The 20,962-nt window shown below is 44.5% G+C and overlaps 1 protein-coding gene across 1 annotated transcript in view; it reads left to right on the top strand.

Annotated features, from left to right (window-relative positions):
- Nucleotides 1-10,686: 10,686 nt before the first annotated feature.
- LOC119648006 (zinc transporter foi) overlaps nucleotides 10,687-20,962 on the top strand; it is a 70,400-nt gene continuing 60,124 nt past the window's right edge. The window contains exon 1 of the mRNA XM_038049402.1: nucleotides 10,687-11,503. The gene's annotated coding sequence lies outside the window, so the exon portion shown is untranslated. The remainder of the gene's footprint in view (nucleotides 11,504-20,962) is intronic.

The following is a 20,962-nucleotide window of genomic DNA, read 5'->3' as shown; positions in this document are numbered from 1 at the left end:
TGGTCTTGAGAGTGATCCTGCTGCTTTTATCTGGCCTCGCACATTGGTCAGGGTCAGCCTAGTCAGTCTTATTAATTTCGTCGGGATACCGAATTCTCTCATGGCCGTATACAGTTTTACCCTGGCTATGCTATCATAGGCGGCTTTAAAGTCGATGAACAGATGGTGCAACTGTTGTCCATATTCCAACAGTTTTTCCATCGCCTGCCGCAGAGAGAAAATCTGATCTGTTGTTGATTTGCCTGGAGTGAAGCCTCTTTGGTATGGGCCAATGATGTTCTGGGCGTATGGGGCTATCCGGCCTAGCAAGATAGTGGAGAATATCTTATAGATGGTACTCAGCAACGTGATACCTCTATAATTGCTGCACTGTGTGATATCTCCCTTTTTATGTATGAGACAGATTATGCCTCGTTGCCAATCGTCAGGCATTGATTCGCTGTCCCATACCTTGAGCACAAGTTGATGAACCACTTGGTGTAACTGGTCGCCTCCATATTTAACCAATTCGGCTGTAATTCCATCGGTTCCTGGCGACTTATGATTTTTTAGCCGATGAATTGCACGGACTGTTTCTCCTAAACTTGGTGGTGGCAGTATTTGTCCGCCGTCTTCAGTTGGCGGGACCTCCAACTTGCCGATGTTCTGGTTGTTAAGTAGCTCATCAAAGTACTCAACCCATCGCTCTAATATGCCCATTCTGTCGGAAATCAGATTTCCCTCTTTGTCTCGGTAGGATGAGCATCGAGGTGTATAAGGCTTCATCCTGCTGACTTGTTGGTAAAACTTCCGCGCCTGGTGCGGTTGCTCCCTGTACTTTTCTAGTTCACAGACTTGTTGGTTCTCCCAGGCTTGCTTTTTCCGTCTGTGAAGTCGCTCCTCCGCTCGACGGAGTTCGTGATAAGTCTCTGCGCGTGCCCGCGTTCTTTGAGAATGCAACATTACTCGGTATGCGGCATTCTTCCGTTCCGTTGCTAGCTTACATTCATCGTCAAACCAGCCGTTCCGACTCCTTTTGCGGCTGGGGCCAAGTATATTTGTGGCCGTATCCATGATAACGTTCTTCAGGTGGTTGTGAAGATCATTAGTTGATGCTTCATCTCCAAGTCCTCTGTTGACTGCGGTTATTGCGGCATCCATTTCCCTCTTATAGGTGTCGCGGAGGGTTGTGTTGTGGATGGCTTCAGTGTTCACTCTCACCTGATTGTCAGAGGGGATTCTAGGTGGTATTGTTATTCGAGCTCGAAGCACCATGCCAACGAGATAGTGATCCGAGTCTATATTGGCCCTATATGTTCTGAATGTCAGAGTCAAGGCTGAGAGGTGGCGGCGTTCGATCAACACGTGGTCAATTTGGTTGAAAGTGGTCCCGTCTGGAGAGGCCCACGTATGTTTGTGGACCGCTTTCCGCGCAAACCAGGTACTTCCAACAACCATTTCGTGTGAACCTGCTAATTGAATAGTCCGCAGTCCGTTATCATTTGTTTTTTCGTGTAAGCTATGGGAGCCAACGTATCGCCTGAATACGGGCTCCTTCCCTACTTGGCTGTTAAAGTCCCCAAGTATGATTTTGATATCATATCTGGGACAGGCTTCGAGGGTTCTTTCTACTGCCTCGTAGAAGGTATCCTTCTCCGACTCTGCAGTCTCCTCTGTAGGGGCGTGAACGTTTATGAGGCTTATATTTCTAAACTTGCCTCGCAAGCGCAGAGTGCATAGCCGTTCGCTTATGCTTTGAAAGCCGATAACAGCAGGTTTCATTTTTTGGCTGACTAAGAAACCTACTCCGAGCACATGGTTTACTGGATGACCGCTATAATATATGGTGTAGTGGCTCTTCTCCAGGAAACCGGTCCCTGTCCATCGCATCTCTTGCAACGCTGTTACATCAGCCCTATATTGGGACAGGGTATCGGCTAGCTGCTTATCAGCTTCATCTCTGTACAGGGAGCGCACGTTCCATGAGAAAATGCGCAAATCGTTGTTCCTTTTTCGTTGCCGGGTCCGTCGTTTTAAAATCCGTCCTATCCGAGGCTCCTGTTGTGGCTTCGTAACAAGTTGTTTTCCATGTAGGGTTGTCAGCCCTACCCAACCCCCAACCTGGAGGAATGAAGTTCCAAAGTGATCATCATGAAGTCTGCGAAACCAATGTCGGCGAAAATATTTGACTTGTATGTGTAATTCAGTTATGCAGCTTTATTAAGCGTAAACGATATAAGGTTCGCCAACTTACTACGTCGCATCAAACGGTATTATCATTATTATTATTAAAGGCAGGCAACGATAAATTTAATTCGTATTACTGTATCTGCCACCTATCACGGTCATGATAAATTTGTGCCGGATCTGGTTTTAAAAGCGATGAAATCGTAATTGAAGGAAACTTTATTCTTTTAGACCAGTTCGCCTACTCCACGTAATTCCAGCGCAACGCAATTGCTGGTCGTTCTGGGGTTCAAGTCTTGGCTTGAGAGAAATTGTACCTCCGTTTGGTATACAGTCCTGTGAATTGGGGCTTAAGAATACAGTGAAAGTCCGCCCTACTTGTCGTAAAAGGCGACTAAAAAAGATAGAAACTTGTGAGCTAGTAACCTGCAAATTACGGAACTTTTCTGCTACCGAAACGTTAACAACGTCTCGGGTAGAGATTGACCTCATGGCTAGGACCTTTAATTATGGTAAACAGACTATGATTGGTTTCTGGTAGCGAGGGTCCTCAGAATGCTCGCATTCTCCAACTTGAGGAAGAACTCCAACTAGACATTCTGGGCCTAAGCGAAGTAAGATAGTGGGATTCTGGAGAGTACTCCTCTCCCTCTTGGCACACTAATGGCAATGTGCTTTTGTACTCTGAAAAGCCGAATGGTAGCAGGCGGGGATCCGGTTATTGCAAGGTACGCTCTCTTGATGTGGAAGCCGGTTTCTGACAGACTTTTAACTTCCCGGCCCAGTTTAAGGCTCATCATCACTGTATAGTGCTATGCATCTACCGAGATATCCGATATATTGGAGAAGGATACTTTCTATAACCTATTACACGCAGTTCAGGAGAAACTTACTAAAGGTGTCATTGTGATCATGATGGGCTATTTGAATGCCATGGAAGGCTCTGATAAGCTTTGGATATGGATATGTGATGGGGGAAACACGGTCTTGACGACCGTAACGATAATTTTGGGAGTTTTATGAATTTCTGCATCTCGTCATTGGTGGCATATTGTTCAAGCACGGAACTTGTTCAGACATCGGCTACGAAAGACATCACCATTTGATAGTCGTTTACCTTCCTTTGCGTACTGCGTCTCGTCGTGTTGGAGAGCTGCGACCCCCTAAGTTCAACATAGACCGTTTGTAAGACCCAGCTGTCGTTCGACAATGTAAGAGCTATCTTGCTGATCAAACAGCAGATACACTGAGGAGTCCGCCCGAAAATATCTATGAGCATTTGAGCGCTATAAACAATGCTCTTTTCGCGGCTATTATGTAGGTCGTCGGAAACGTCCCAAAGGGTAGTCGCAAGATCTGGCTGACTGCGAAATCGTGGTAGCGGATTGATGAACGGAAAGATCTGAAAGGTCTTTTGAACTCTGCTAGTGATAATTTCAGAAGTGTATACCGCATCACAAAAGAGCTTACATGTGGTCGCAAATCTTTCCATGGTTCTGTGAAGGTTCTGACCCACGATGACAGCTGAAAAGGTAGAAGTAATACTTCCTAACCATGTCACACACGGTGAAGTTTTGATTCTTGAAGATGAAATGGGTAGCCACCGTAACATGACTGTTCCTATGAACAGAAGGACAATCATATGGACCATCAATACACTCAAACGGAGTACAACCGCTGGGCTTGATGGTCTATCCGCAGAGTTGTTCATCGCAGCATCTGCAGATCTGTTGGGTGGGTTGCATCTTCTCACCGATAATATTTCTTCTTGTTATCGGTGACGTTCTTAATGCTGCCTTGTTCGGAGGACGTAAAGGAGTTTAATGGACAATGGCATCTTTTTTTATTACATTTGTTTGGCTTTAGATTATCAATGAGATTCAAGTAGAGTCCCACCGAAGATAAACACCAACAAAATCACGATTCTGACGGGTTGTCGCACTCTCCCTACCTGTATTAATGGGAGGGGGCAGAGCATCAAAGGCGTCAATCAATTTGTATACCTGGAAAGCGTGATCTCTTTTCTTTCAACTCTGGCATCGTAGTGGGTGTTGTTAAACGTATTAATAGCGCTACATCAGTTATTTCAACAGCAAGATCAAGTTGGGACTGTTCTGTGCTAGTGTTCCTTCTGCGTTGTTATATAGGAGTACCATTTTTACTCAAGAGCTTCAATCCTTCGTGAACACTTGTTCGTGACGTATCATTGGGATACGTAGGCCAGATACTATTTCAAACGAAGAGCTTGGCTGGCGCACAGGCCTGTCACCCGTGGGCGATATGATCGGAGACCGAAAGCGCCAATGGGTAGATCACACATTAAGGAGGTCCCAAAAGGACCGACGAGTAGATCGCCCTAGGATCATTTAGTGCAGAAGAGTAAAAGAGGAGCGTGGGCGTTCCCTGAAGTCCTGAAAGGAGTTGAAGTCCATTTCAGTGCACCGTGTACGATGGCGCCTGGGTGTGGCTGACGCCCTATGTCCCATCAAGGGTTGAATAGCAACCAAAGTATTGTCAGTGTCAAGCTATGCAAAAAACTGTGTCTGGTATTTGGTTCTTTGAGAACTGTCCGAGTTCTTAAAGGGAAACAGGAATCCTGAACTCCGAGGAACAGCTAAAAAAATCCAACTTCTATTACCCTTTCATATTTCCATTGTCCTCAAGGACTAAATAGAAGACTTCCAACGGGGAACTCATGTTTGAGACGACTCTTTATTATAGCAACAAAACATGGATAAAGAACTGGGGCGCCGAACAGGCAATCAGAATCTTCGAATATGGTGTCCTCATGGAGATCTTAATTTAAGTGAGGAAGGTTTGCAGTTTTACACAATAATCAGAAGCCCAATAATAATTGGGAGACGCGATAGCTCTAGCTGGGTGTGTTTATTTGTATGAAGTGGGCGAGCGGCAAAGCCTCTGCGCACTCAGATCATAGTGATCCGTTGTACCCGATTCTCCCATCTAACAAAATATCCCGGATTCGTATATGGATTTCCATTAGTTGATGCGGTGCTATCCGCTGTAGCTGGAGCACATCAGCACCAAAGATCTGTTGTCTGATGCATCCATAGCAGAGTACTAACATAAAAAATGTTCTGTGAACCCTGTTTCGTCGTAACAGAATGGACACATATGATCTTGTAAAATCACTATGCTGAACATATGTCCCAGCTACTGAACTATAGCCAGTCAGAATGCCCACAATACTTCTGCAAGTCTTTATGCTTTTCGACAGGATAAACTTTGCAGTATGTTTGTTTGATTCTGATAGGAAAAGTTTGGTATGATTAGCCGCATTAAGATTCTGCCACCTGCCATTGTTGGAAGCTTGTTTCCACATTCTGATTAGTCAGCATTAGCCAATGTTACAAATACCCCAATGGCTGATTCCATTCCAGCGACGTGGAAAATGAACCCTGTCGAGAGGTAGACTGCGGCTCCAGAGCCCTGTTCTGAAAATGAACCCTCTCGAGAGGTAGACTGCGGGGCTCCAGAGACATGCTCTGTTTTTGAGCCAAAGGTGAAGACTTCCGAATATCCCGCCACATATTCTTCTGGAATTTCCAAATTTTTTATATGTTTCAGGATAACTTCATATCTTCTACTAAACAAATACATGAGGACCCGAGAATCAGAAGGCATTGTAACTCTCCCAATGTTCTGTGCCCTTCACATCCGTTGTTTCCCCAGAGGTATAATCGAATTAGTCTGTGAGCTGGTCTCATTGCAACGCTTTGAATATATGTAAATATCCAAGGGGATATGCGGATAGTCCACCTGGGGATGGTTTTTTTTTAAAGAGGGTCCAGGTGAATTTACTTTCTACAGCTTTAAGAGCGCGATAATCACGGTTGCGGATGGGGTACTAGACTACACACCAATATTCAAGGATGTCTCTGACAAGGGAGTTGAAAAATGTTAAGGAAGGCTGAATTGAAGTAAAATCGGAGGAGGAACGTAAGATAAAACCAGACATTTTACAAGCTCGATTGACGATGTCAATGAAGTGAGAATTAAAACGGAGTTTATCATCGAAGATTACACCCAGGTCTTGAACGGAGGTCAGTAGTTAAAGGGGTTGTCCGCCAAGAGATTAGGGAAAGGATCTTGGGAGGGTCTAAGTGAATAGCACATCTGGTGACATTTGCTGACATTCAGAGCCAGCTTGTTAATCGATCACCAACGGACCGAAGAGTCAAGATTGAATTGGAAGAAAGCACAATCCAGTGGAGACGAAACAGAGCCAAATAATTTAAGGTCGCCAGCATACAGCAAACATGAACAGGTGAGGATATAGGTAGGTCATTGATAAGAAAACAGAAATAGTAGAGCCAAGCATGGGACCTTAGAGAACACCATAGGGGAGGAAAGGAACGAGATGAGTCCACGAAAAGAAACTTTTCCAGAACGGTATGAGAGGTATGAGGAAAGTCAAGAGGTGATTGAAGAGGGAAGTTGAATAGAGAGAGTTTGGAGAGGGGAACATTATGGTCAATTGTTTCAAAGGCTTTGGTGAAATCGGTATAAATAGCGTGTATCTGCTGTTGTGAATTAAGGCATTTAGCAACGAAGTTGGTAAAGACCAACCATGCTGTTCTTTCGCAATAAGGTGGCCGAAATGTACGATCAGCCAGTCGTAGATGTATCTCTCGAGGATTTCGGAGCAAGGCAAAAAAAGAGAGATGGGGTGGTAGTTCACAGCTAGTGAAGGATCACCGCTCTTGAAGACACGGGGTTCTTTCCAAAGATGAGGGGAGTAGAATTCTTCGTGCTGCAATTCGTTGTCTGCAGAGGGGGCTGCGGCGCTGAACGCACGCGGGAGCGAGACAACATCGAAGACTTTTTTGAAATTGATGTCCGAGAGAAGAAGGAGAAAACGGATTGCATCTGTAAACGAAACTTTGCGGCAGTTATCGCAACAAAAATTTGAAGGAATTCCAAGGCATTTAATGTGGAAAGATTTCCTGCAATAATGATCGCAGTGTAAAACTTCGGCCCCTCACCTCTGGAAGGGAAAAAGCATTCAGTTTCCTTCTTTTTGTACGTACCTGTACCTGAGGCACCAATTGTTAATCAAATCAAGCGCGCATTTTATATTTCTACACACAGCTCCGAGATCCCTATCAGCAACTAGAACAGTGAAGTCATCCGCATAGGGTCGGGGGTGCATTGGCAGATTTTGCAGTTTGCATAGTAGTGAGTTGATCAACATACCCTGCAGAAGCGGCGATAGCACACTTGCTTGGGGTAGCCTTTCGTTGCTTCCGTTATTAGGTCGCGATAAATACTCACTTCGTCGCACAGCAATCTCTGCGTTAGCATGACATAGATCTACTTAATTAAAGTTTCGCCGACCCCATACTATCTGGCAGCATCACAAAGTTTTTGGGAAGGCGCACAGTCACACGACCCTTCAATGCCCAGAACACTTGCACTGTGTACTTACCTTTCAAAATTGCATCCTCTATCTTTGAAACCAAAGAGTGAAAAGTAGACTCACAGAGGTTTGTTTGCATTAAATGGATGCAACTTTATGTTAAGCTGATATGTCTGAAATTCTTTGGGTTTGAATAGTCATCTTTCCCAGGCTTAGGTATGAAGACTACCTTAACCTTGTGCCAAGAGGTAGGAATGTAGACCAGAGCAAGACATCCTCGAAAAAAAAATTTCTTAGAAGTTGCTCTAAGTATTCTATACCTTCCTTTAGCATCGCTGGGTAGGTACCATCGATGGCAGGTGCTTTAAAGTGTTCAAAGGACACTGTAGCAGTTCTCGCTCTCACAGTGTCCCAATTCCCCTCGCATCCATTTCGAGTTGCAGGGTTTGTAGGAACCGCAAACTCCCCTCATTCTAGCGCCTGTTATTCCGGATGACGGACTTCCAATAGAGTCTTTATATATTCAACTCTGTAGGTCGTGAAAGTTCCATTCGATTTTCTAAGAGTGCAACTTGGCCGACTTATCCCTTTTAAGAACTCTGCACAGCTTGAAGTCTTTCTTTTGCCTTCCAGTTTCATACAGTACACTCTAAATGAGTCTCATTTCTCTACAGTTTCTTGATATAATTGAATTTCAATCTATCTAGGAAAAGTGAAGCACCATATGGTGACTCCCCCAAGTACATTCAGACTTTTTTGGTTCAGTCCTAATACCAAACTGAAACTCTCCAAATTTGTGAATTTTCTCTTCCTGGCATTCATGACGTTTACCCTCCAGTGTCCGAAGTCCATGGCCGGGCTCTGTTCACCCAAATATGTGGATGGAGTCCTGTGCCTTCCTTCGAGGGCGCGGTAACCAACATCCGACATGTTCTGTCCTGCGCAGCTCAGTGTTCACAAGAGTGAACTTGGGCCGATCGCCAGAACTCAAAGCCGGGATTACCTGCCGGAGCCACTTTAAGGCAGCTTCATCAGTGGATGGAAAACGCGCAAACCTTGATTGTTAAATCTTGGCTTCGTTCCAGGCTCCAGCATTTTTTTTTCCACAGGCATCCCTGGAGGATGGTAAGTCAGCAGTCAGAACTGAGGCTGGAGCCTGCTCATACGTCCTCTTCCTTGCAGTCTTCATGTCCGTATTAATATGGGAGGGACCAGCTTCATTGAGATCTCTCTATCCAGCTTTCTTTTCTTCCGCCCTTCCCGGTAAGGGAGAAGGTTCTGACAGGCAGGATTCAGCCAGTAGACCCCCCTCCTTAGTGGCTGAAGTTCCCTTCTGTCAAGCCTTCCTCTTCCGTTTATGGGTAGATTTGGGCTGTAGTATCGCGGACGAGCCGGCGTAGTCGGATTTCCAGTTTCTCTCAAGTTGAGAGTTTCCGTACTTTCCTTTTTGGCTGAGTTCACAGTAGGCACTAAATGCAAGCTTTCCATTGAGTCGGAAAGCATGCCTTCTATAGATTTATCCATAGGGGAGCGTGAATGTGGTAAGGTCTCCAAAATCCGGGCCTCGGCCGCGACATGAGTGCTCATGGTCGCGGGTGGATCCGAAGTTTGTGACTTTTTACCAATTAGGGAGCTCAAACCCTTAGTGTAGTAGTAAACTACTACAGGCTCCTCCACCACGACCAGATGGTGTCCGAGGGGGAGTCGCAACTCCTGGTACTGGGAACAGAATTGTTTCAGAATGGTTGCCTGTAATAATTTTTATATCAGGACGCAGGTCTTCGGTACTGAGGGTCTCTCATTGAAGGCAATCATAGCCCCTTTCACGGATCCCATAACACAGGCTCTCGTACCAGAAATATATAGGGGCGGTGCTTTGCAGCCCTGCTGCCAGTAGATAGGAAGAAGCTTTGGAATGCTTCAGGTTAATTTGACTAACTTTTACATTTTTAGACATAAGTTGGGAAAACCGAACCTAACTAATGGGTCTGCTGTGTCCAGTGTGGATCTCACCGTGGTTAGAAGCTTGTCCCCACCTTTCATCGAAAATTCCGTTTTTTTTGCGTTCGATTTCTCTTCATGTCGTCATACTTGGTGGTGCCCATGTCCTCAAGCCCAACGAGCTTTGCCTTCTTTTGCAATAACTTCCTGTCATCGATTAGGAGCATTCCCAGATTCACGGTACCCGGGGTGCATGGATCCGTTCTCACATGCCGGTATTAGATCATTTGCGTCCACATCAGCTTCCCTTTTTGCGCTTTTCTTGGTAGAGGCGCAAGAAAAGATTCGGACAGGCAGGATTTAACTTGTACTCCCCTCCCCTTTGCGGCTGGAGTTTTCTTCTGCCGAGCCAGCCTGCCCCGTTTTCTGGAAGAATTAGGCAAGATTGCCACCGACAGGTGGACCGCAGTCGGGTTTCCAGTTCCTCCTGTACTCCCCTTTCTGGCTGCCCGTATTGTAGACAATGGGTGCAGGTATTCAACTAAAGGGGAGAACATATCTTCCAGAGATTTCTCCGTGGAGGAACATGAATCTGGTGAGGCTTCCAAAGCCCTTGTCAAGGCCGCGACTTGACTGCTCGAAATCGCGGTGGATTCGAACGGTTACTTTTTACCACTTGGTAACTGAAAATCCCGCGCTTCCATCTTCATGTGTTAGAGACGCTTAATTTAGTAGTGAACTACTGCAGGGTCCCCCACCACTACAGTGGGAGTCCTGCGGGAAGAACGAAAGCGTAAAGCTTGCGAGCCAAAGGACGATGTGAAAACTTGCTCAATCCAGATTCAACTTTTTATCAGATTCTCATGTGAAGTGCAAAGTCAATATTAACTGAAAGATGTCCACTTACCAGACCCGCAGCTTGAAAGTATGCGTGACTCGCAACTTCCACGAATTCTGCGCCCGATAAGCACTGGGTTGTTTCGAATTTCGCCACTTCCGGCCATTCCCCGCCAGGTGGCAGCCGAACATCTCAATGGCAATTCACAATCGTGACTCAGATCATTGAATTGCCATCCCATTGTTACTCATTGGCAGCTGACATTTCCCATACGGCGCAATCGCACCATCTCTTTCTGACTCATGCCCAACTGCTCGAGAACAGTTCCATAAATACTCAGCCCGTCCCGCACGCAATCCACTTTCTGCTGTCTCGTTCACGGTGCACTCAAATTCCATGGAGTCTGATTGTCAGTTTGTCAGCGACTAGTGGTAATTCGGAATTTCGGTGGGAGCGCGTGGCTGTGTGATAAAAAATTCGCGTTCGCATTTCACTTACGATTTCCTGGCGATGAGACTTTGTGTAGTTGTGCATTTGCCGTCGTCGCCGTGGTTGTCGTGTTGTTCGTTGTGCCTCGCTGCACGGATTAAGTAGGTTTCATGGATTCTTGTCTTTTATCTAATCGCGGACGAAGTAAATGAAAAATTGTAGCTGCACAACGATCGCACGGTGTCAGCGCGCACTTTCTTCCAAATTCGGCATCGCGGCGTGGAAATTGCAGTTGGGCAGTTGGTTGGTGTGCCGGCGGCGGTGAATTGGGAAAATCGTATTGTGCGCGGGTGGGCGAGTTGATGTTGATTAGGTTCCCGGGAGCGTGGAATCGTCGGACGTGGGAATCTGGGACGGACCGGGGAGGAAGACGAGAATTTGGTGCAGCCCAAGACGTCAGACGCGTCTGAAAAGTGTCTCGTCTTTTTAGGGAATCGAACAGGCGACGTTCGCGGGCAGCTGGACTGCAGAGGACTTACGTTGATTAAGTTGCTTTGGACGCGAAATTGCAAACAATTCTTCCTGCGAAATTGCGTTTTCGTGTGAAGATCGAAGGACTTTTGCGCCGGGGGCAGATGTGTGAAGTGACGTGCGCGGCGTGAAGTGACGTAAAAGCTGAACAAGGTGTTGAGCTCGGAGTGAGGCTCGTCTCCCGGCTTCGTGGTGTTTTCCAGGCGAGTCCTAAAGTGGTACGTATGCAACAAATGGTGACTAGGGATCTAATTCATTCATTCATATCCAAAGTTCTACTCATTTGCACACACCGTGGCCCGCCCTGATGTAGCACAATGGACTGCATTCGCTCCGATACCGGCTTGTGGCGAGGCTGAGCGCATTCAAATTGCAATTGTGCAGTTTTCGGCGTCAGGAGATGCGCCCAAGCCGGTGAAACCGGTTCCAGTCCGGGTTGTTTCTGAAATGAAACTTTTCTGCAAGCCCCGATTGGAAGCGAGCCAGAGGCTGGTCTAGCTCTTGCGTGTAGACAGCCCGAAACACTTTCACCGGCTGGTGGTCACCGGTCAGTGGATTATGTGCTGCCCCTTATTGGCGGTGGTCTCTGTAGATTGCAATTCAAAGTGGCGGAGATGTTTGTAATCATTGCAGAACCTGTCGGCTAGACGAACACCGGTGTCAACGGTTATTGACCCTCCATTGTAGCTCATCTCTTTGTTGATAATTTCGGGGGTTGGTGTTTTTGTTTAGAACTGACCTTACCCTACTCGTAGGTGTTACATCTGGTCAGAAGAATATGTTTCCTCGTGGCATCATGATAGGAACTTCAAGTGTTGGTGGACACATTGAAGATGGAGATACATAAGGAGTTGTATAATCAGTTTACGATGGAAGCGCGGATGGGCAAATGATTTGTTTGGTTGTGTCATCATAATTCAGTCACCGTTGTGTACGGAGTGTAGTGTTTTCTTGCTGTTTTGGCAAGTATTTTATGGAGTGCTTATAGTTTCCAATCTTTATTTCCTTTTTTGTGGTTCCACACCTGACAGCGTCAGTCAACACGTGGTTTTTACACGTAAATTATCAACTTCAGTCTTGTTGCTACTTAATTTCTCTCACTTAGGGCCGTTGGCCTTACATGAGCAGTTCTGGTTATCAACAAACAAGGAGGTAAGTCAGTCAATTCTCTCCCCAACGTGCTGATTATAAGTGGTAGCTGTTTTGGATCATCAGCATACATCATTGGTTCCCACAATGTCCCAAAATCTGCCTTGAATATGACCCAAAAAGAGAAACAGACACAAAGAGACGAGTCGGTACCTTTGCCTCCTTTGCGTGTCCCAAGATGTCGAAGCCCACAGCTTCAGCCTCTGTTGAAAGGGTCCCCCAAAACGAAAGGGATTGGCAAATACTCACTTACGACGAAAGCATCCTTAAAAAGTCCTTCCCAAGTGTTAGTTGACAAGGTTTTTTCGTCCAAAGGAAATCAGCAAAAGCCTTGATGGTCACCACTATTTCGCAGCAATCAAAAATCTCAAATTAAATGGTATCCAAGAAAATCGTTTTCTCGCGTTTTCGTGTCACCTTTGACACCGCTACAAATGCGAACGATTTTATCAAAGACGAAAAGTTGAAGGGGAAAAGCTGTTTATCGTTTCGGTATTGTAAACAGAATACCAACCTACTTCACGCAGGAGAAAATCCTCGAATGAACCACCTCTACAATAAAAGTTGCAAAGTGCAACAATTAAACAGAAGAAATCCGCAGAATCCCGAGGAGTGTCTTCCATCTACTGCTGTGAAATTCACTATCGAGGGATCTGACCTCCCGGAAAAATCATCTTTGGATATAGACGGCGGAATGTAGAATATTACATTCCCAAACCACGACAATGTGGCAAATGTGGAAGATATAGTCACTTTTCCAGCCACTGCAAAGCATCCAATGAAAGATGCCTACAATGCGGCAAAACCCCGGCAATGGTCCACGCGCAAGCCCAAAGTGCTTGCTTTGCGGAAGACATGATACCAAGTTCGGGACAAAGCTTCAACATAATCGGATGCCAACCAGAACGTAACAATCGGAGAATTCCAAAGGAATCCTGCCAATTACTATTATGTTCTTAATTCATCTTTGGAAAAAACGACCCCGTACCCTCACGAAAAGAGAATAATACTCATCAGAAATCAACAAGATGATATAAATAAAATAGTAAGAGGCAAACACTCCTTCAGCACAGTGACACCTGAGAAAGTCATCTACAATAGCAGGATCCTCGCCTATAACCATCCCAGCAATCTCTGACTATCAAAAACTGCTAAGTGAAACTCTTAAAAATTTATAGTGATATTGACAGAAATTTTCAACGACGAGGAAAAAACTAGTATTTTCGATTGTTAAACTAAGCTCCTCCTTTTGGCCCCCTACATGAGAATGGACGATTCCGTAGCCTACACAATGACGAAATCTATGAGCGATATCATGACCGTCCGGTTGTGGATAAAATCCGGCTCAATAGGTTACGGTCGGCGGGTCACTTAATCCGTATGGATGAGGATGATCCCACCCGGAAAGTCTATAAGGGCAATATGGTATGGTATGGTAGAAAAAGAAGACGAGGCAGACCCTGCCTAACATGGAGCGATGGCGTAGGCCAGGACGCCGAACAGCTTTTAGGGATATCGAATAGGTGGACCTCGGCACAAAACCGGGATGTCTCGAGTTCCTTATTAAGGCAGGCCTAGACCGGATACCGGTTGTTGCGCTGTTGATGATGATGACGATGAAACTAAACTCTGATCTGTTTGGGGCTGGCGCAATCGCCTTCAGACACAGCATTTCTTTCCAAAGAGTCCCATATCAAACAGACTAGGATATCATTATAGCTTGTACAAAAACCTACAAGCCAATATCACAATTGTTTCCGTATGCCTTCCTCCGTCAATCAATGTATCTACTTTTCGCGCAGAAATCAACAGGCGACTTCAATTTTTGCAGGGCAGACTAAACGTTGTTCTAGCTGGTGATTTCAATGCACGTTTCTAAACATGGAGTGATACTATCAATTCGTTCAAGAGTCGAGTTCTTTCAGAAATCCTTAATAATGAAAAATCTACCTATCATCATTTCATAAATAACACGGATTCACATCTCGGTCCCGGATCTAACAATAATCAACAGCTTCAGCTTAGGATGGATGTGGGATATGCTGATGGTCAGTATTAGCAGCACCAGCACAGCCCAATCCTAATCTCATCCACTTCTACCACCCAAAGGTCAGAATCCTATATAGCACCCAGTTTACTAAAAAACAATCTAGTAAACATAACACTTCCCCCAGAAATAAAAAGTATAACCTCATGCCTACAGTCTGAAGTGCGTAAAGTCACTTTTCACATTAAAAACAACTCTAGAAAGCCAAAAGGCTGGTGGCACCCATCTCTACAACTTTTTTTTTCAACGATAAAGAATGTTGCTACAAAGCTCCTCGTGTCACATCAAATCCAGTCCCGGAGTTTAAGTTTCCGGGAGGACACACGTTAGCATTCGAACGTCAAAATTGAGGAAATATTCCAATCCTTATTTTTTTTAGAATTCGGGGCCTTCATTAAACCAATCCGGAACTCCTCACAGGAAACTTAACCAAAATTCTCATGGAATGACGAATACAACCGTAAATACTTTGATCTGCTTAGGGCGCAATACCATTCATTGTCCTGGCTGCCTCCGTTTAAACTTACTATGGCTGGTATATCCCAACATTTTTCACTTAAGATCTGATGAAAGTACTTTCCAAACATTTTTCCTCATTCGCTCCAGGGATGGATGGCACCACCTATGATATACTGCGTAGCCTGAATGAGTTTCATCCGTGTAGTTCCGATCCCAAAAAGAAACAAAGATCTCACGCATTTTCAGACCAATATCGCTAATGAACGTTTCTGCCAAAACACAAATGTAATGGTTAAAGATAGGCTTTACCATTTCCTAGTAGGTTTTGAATGTTTGCCAAGCCGTTCTCTTATTATTCTCTTCGTTTTGTTCTATTCAATGTGTATACTTCTAGCCTAGATACTATTGCAGGCGCCTCAATAGCAATCTTTCAATTTTCTCAGGACTTCCTCATCATTTCATCTGGTAAGACCCAAGAATTGTCAGCTAGCAATCTCCAATTGAAGGCCAATCAATTGACTAGCGCTCGCCATCAACATCGACAGGCCCAGCACCATAAGATTTGTCAAACATCAAAACAAAGGACTCAGTATCAGGGTAGGAGACCAGCTGGCTTCATAAACCAGCCATACCAAGTTCCTTGTCAGAAGGATAACCAGCTTCCTCACCATTAAACTTCATTTTGAAGATATACTAACAAATGCATCAGCTGCAACCGACGCTCTACGGACAGTGTCCGGTATTAAAAGTGGATTCTAGCCTAATAACAGCTTAATGCTCTATAGGAGCTTAATCAGACCCAGACTTGAATATGCAGCCTCCCAGCTGCGACGTTGTGCAGGACTCGCTAATTCCACCCCGACACATGCCATCTTCGCCATTACGGGCGAACCTCCCCCCAAACACCGAAGAATGATTCTCACTGCAAAAGAAATCATCAAACTAAAACCTACAACAGAAATGTTTTTGAGAATATCTATCTAAACCTTGCAGCTGAGAATGGTTACATGTACTGTTTCAGAGCCTTTGGAAACATCTTTCATCAGATCAAACCCGATGGAACACCCACCAAGTCCACCAAAATCCAAACCAATGTGGCCCATTACATCATGAAAAATATGAAATTTGATGAGACATGAAGAGGAAGGGCCAACTGCAAAAACTGACAGTTCGAAAATAACAGGGACTGCCAAGGTCATGTGTCTTAGTTTGAGACAAACTGCCACCTTAGCGTAAAGAGCAGGACAAAGATCCCACTCACATTTGCTATTTAGCGCGAGAATAATTATTTCATAATGTTACACGCGTATGCCTTTTCAATCAGTAAACCTTAACCTGCTTCAACATCAGTAGCATTTGCTTAAACTCCAGATGCATACACGGTACATTTTCTGAAAATCTTTTTTTCCGGAGTATAGAACAGAATTCAACAATAGCAAAGGTAAAATTTTTTTAAGGTTTTCTGAGTATTGAGTAGAATTGTTCTACGTTGAGTTTAAGGGGGTTCCCCATACATGTAAATGAGTGGTTGAGGGTGTAATTTTTTTCAACGAATATAGTCACGTTGCGTATCAAATGAAATGTCTCGATTAGTACTTCCCGAAGTTTCCGTTAGTTTTGTCGTCGGTTTTAAAGGTTTTACGGAGCTTCTCTTGGAAAAAAAACCCTGAAGCTGTTCCGATATGGTATATAGGTCCGAAGTTTGCCGAAAATTTCTTCACTACTGTTATAGTTATAGTAGCCCAAAGTTGCGTCTGTCATGTTATTTTCTGCAAGCCAAAACACTGGATATCAATATTACACTAAAATGATAGTCTGACATGCTAAATGAATATAAGTTACAAGTGCAAATGAAGCAGCTCTACACTCAAGTGTTCTTACATAAGAAATACACAAAACCTCCTATATTTATCGATCGAGTTGTTTTGCTTAAGCTTAAGAACGCTCATAAAAAGGTACTATTTAATACCGTTTTGCCATATTTTTGATAATTTTTGACCTCAAACAACACTGACAGCTCATTAATTTTTCATTCCGCTCACTATCATAGTCTGATGGTTGGTGCACCAGCATCCGCAGTGGTCCTGTGGGGTTTGTAACCCAGGAACATGCCTAACTCTGAGAAAACAGTGGACTCAAACTTCATTCTCTGGTTCGTCATGATACAGTTTCCACAGTTAAAAGAACTTTCTTCTGAAGCTGTTCGTTCCGCTCACTATCATAGTCTGATGATGGGTGTAGCGGCATCCGCAGTGATCCTGTGGGGTTTGCAACCCAGGAGCTTGCCCAACTCCGAAAAAACAGTGGACTCAAACTGCGTTCCCTGGTCCGTGATGATTACGGCTGGTACACCAAAGCGCGGGATCCATTCTCGAAAGAGGACCTCGGCACATGATTGTGCCGTAATGTCAGTCAGAGGTATTGCTTCAGGCCACTGTGTAAACCTATCGATAATTTTGAGGTAATACTTGTATCCGTGCGAATCTCGCAAAGGGCCAATGATGTCGAGGTGAATAATGTGGATGGGCTTAGTCGACCGAGGGAATACGCATACTTCCTTTTTTACGTACTTGTTGATCTCACACTTCTGGCAAGCGATGCACTGTCTGGCCCAAGAGTTTACGTCCTTGTTCATGGACGGCCAGAAATATTTTCCAGTAACTAATCGGTTCCTCGTCCTGATGCCTGGGTGCGCAAGATCGTGTACTGCGCAACGACGTTGTCTTTTCCAGACATGTATTGGATGTCGTATGTAAACTTGCTGATGAAGCTCAATTGCTGAAGTTAGCAAGGAAAAGTTTTGTCGGGCTTTTGTTTAAGCGCGAAAGTAAGCGGTTTGTGGTAAGTGCTCTCAAGGGAGAAGCAGAAGTATTTAATGGAGATGTTTGCGGCGAGTAGCTCACGGTTGTAGGCGCTGTAGCTACGTTGAGCAGGGTTGAATTGTTTCGAAAAGAAGCTCAACGGTTGCCAGGTTTGGTTCATCCGTTGGTGAAGGGCCGCGCCTATCGTTGTGTCTGAGGCATCGACAAACATGACTAGGGGTGCATCTAGTCGAGGAAATGTCAGTAGTGTAGCATTAACAAGCCGACGGTCGCCGTGGTCGTAACCTCACGGGAGTCTTTCCTTTTAGGCTCAGAAGAGTAGAGGTGAGAATCGCTTGTTGATTAGCGATCTTGAGCAAGAAACAACGATAGAAGACAGCCGCATGCAAGGAACTCGTCTGCTCTTTGCTGTAAAAATAAGCGCGTAGCGACTCGACTTGGTGATGAAGTTGTGCTGCCACGTCAACCACGCCTGGGCCCCTCCAGTTTTGCGAGCTGTTTATGGCTCTTTGAACTTCCTCTTCGGTAACATTCGCAAAATTCATGCCAGGCGCATTGGCATGGCGGGTGCCTTCGGCGGTGATCCACCCAGCATGCTGGGCGGGTAACCCCCAAAGTCCACCCCTATACTCTTTCGCTTCCGTCACCGAAAACTGTACTGTCTGGACGCTCTGTTCCATGTTCCGTCACCGAAAACTGTACTGTCTGGACACTCTGTTGGTGGGATTCGTTGAGAGATCTGAAAAAACTCCGCGTATATTGCATTCTAGACACGTCTGGAGTGACTTTCGCCATACCGTCGTAACCGACTACATATGACAGAAAGTTTCTGCTTTAGTGTGTCCAGAATTTCAACTACGAGTGTCTCACTAGGGATGGCATAGTTCCGGTAAACCCTCTGCACTTTATTCTTCACCCGTCTGCTGGCATTGCCAGTGCTGATCTGAATCAGTCTAGCAATGTCCTGCCTTAGTGAGTCCCGCTGACTTTTCAGACGAATTTTCCATGGTGGGTCTCTTTGGTCACTCAAACCAACAACACGAAAGCGAATCTTCTGACCGTGCAATCTGATAGCCGTAACTGCACCACAATACACAAGTGATTGTAGTTGCAGCAGCGACATATCATCACACACCCGAGATGCAATATCATCATTGATTTGAGATAGAATTCCCGGAGTTGCTGGAGATGCATAGAGCCTGGGAATACCTGGTCTATGCAAAGGATCCATATCCGAGAATTTTATACACGCTCTTTGGAATTCGTCCCGAACCTCAACTGGACGGTGGAGAAGAGTGCGTCGGCGAGTACTGAAACTGTTGATGCCGCCGCCTCTGATCCCCTCGCCTCTCGGCCACCAGTTTCCCCGATGACCTCAAGTTGAACATGCTCCCTGATGATGGCCGGGATTGTATCGCTGCGAGTAATAAAGCATCTGGTGGAGGTAAATTCACCGCCGGCAATGCAGTCGGTGGTTTTTACCTCCGATGTGCTGCCACAGCTGCAAATCAGGTCTAGTTATTGCCGAGAAGTTCCCTTTTGTTATCCGTCTGTTTGACCAGTTGTGATTGTCATAATACGGTTCATCCTTGACGAAAGATGTCCCGGAGGATCTCTTCCCCTCAGCCTTAGTACAACCCGAGATTTGTTTTATCCCCAAAGAAATGCTTCTGTCCAGAGACAACAACTGGCTCGTGGATAGAGTACCTCATCATGTAGCACCGATAGGATTCCTCCTCGGCTCGCAATTGAATGCGTGGAGAATCTGAGTTTAAAGTCAGGAGGTTTTCATTTTGACGCAACTTTTCCTGTTTCGGTTCACCCTTAGCACGATATTTGCTTAACTGTTGAGTTAAATCTGGGTCGCAGCATTAACCCATGCTTCATCAACAGTAATGAAAAGCATTTCTTCACCTTTTTGCGACGAGATTGTCTTTCAAAAAGTGCGGTTCAGCTGCACTCTGTAAATCGTTCTTCAAAATTTAATTAATTGGTCCAATTGGTATTCCAATCATACCTATAAGGTATGTAATGGTCGATTGTTGACGAGGTTGATGGTCTTCCCGGACGTGAATGGTCTTCAATTGTTTCGCCGCCATTTTTGAAGTCTTCATGCTGCTTATAAAATTTTAATTATAGTAAAATTTTTATTAAATTCTTTATTCAATAAAACTATCTATTTAGAAGATCTACTGAAAAGGGTCGTATTTCTAAAAAAAGTTCGGACAATGACTATACTTCCGAAGTAACCAAAACAAAACGTATCCCCAGCATCTCTATCCACGAAAAGGCCAAATCGTAAACTTGCTCCTTCTTAATAAAATATTTTTTTCCACAAAAAACGAAATTCTTGTAAAGATCATGAGATGAGCAATTCGACTCCAAAGGCCAAAACGATTCCTTTATTTTTGCAAATGTTCTTCACAAGTTGAGTATACTCCATGAACCGGAAGTTACAAACATTTTCGTGAGTATTTTCTTTCAATTTCTTCGGAGAAGAAAATATTTTAAGTTACTTCCGGAATGTCTCTGTCCAGACGTCCGCCTCCATACACATGTTTCCACTGTTTACAGCTGAACATTCTTCAAAATATTTTCTTAATATTTTCCCGAAGTGAAAAGAGTATCTCCTACAATTGATTTGCGAATTCCATGCGAAACTGTGTATTTTTTTCACGTACACGTAATAAAGTTGAGAATTAGAATTTGTTAAGAAAACTGTTGTAGATTTTATTGCTTGAATGATTGCAGAAGAAGTGAAAATTTAAGAGTCACGATGTTCTCTTAAAATAGAACTTTCACATTTTACTAATCAGTTTCGTTTACGTATATATATTATTAGTAGTTGCAAAAAGACCAAACATTGATAAAGCCCACGCTGATAATCCACGTAAACAATTTTATCTATTATCTATCATAAGGAAAGGGAGAGGTGGGGCGGAGTAAACCTGATATGAATCAATAAAACTTGGTCTTCTCTTTTATTCTGATACTCTTAGGGTAAGGAAGCGTACAAGCGCATCATGAATTTAGTACATGTTAAATAAATCATAATTGGGTCAATTAGGTTCATTGCTGACAGAATTGATAAAAGCTGGAAGAATTTGTCGATTACAAATGCAGATAATAAAGATACGCACGAGTTTTCGACCGTGCGTTAGCCGATTGAGGTTCTATTCATTTCATAAGGAAGATACGCA

Source organism: Hermetia illucens, chromosome 2 (genome assembly GCF_905115235.1).
Source record: "Hermetia illucens chromosome 2, iHerIll2.2.curated.20191125, whole genome shotgun sequence".
Taxonomy (NCBI): Eukaryota; Metazoa; Arthropoda; class Insecta; order Diptera; family Stratiomyidae; genus Hermetia; species Hermetia illucens.
The sequence above is the reverse complement of the archived record's forward strand: the minus strand, read 5'-3'. Positions and strand labels throughout refer to the sequence as shown.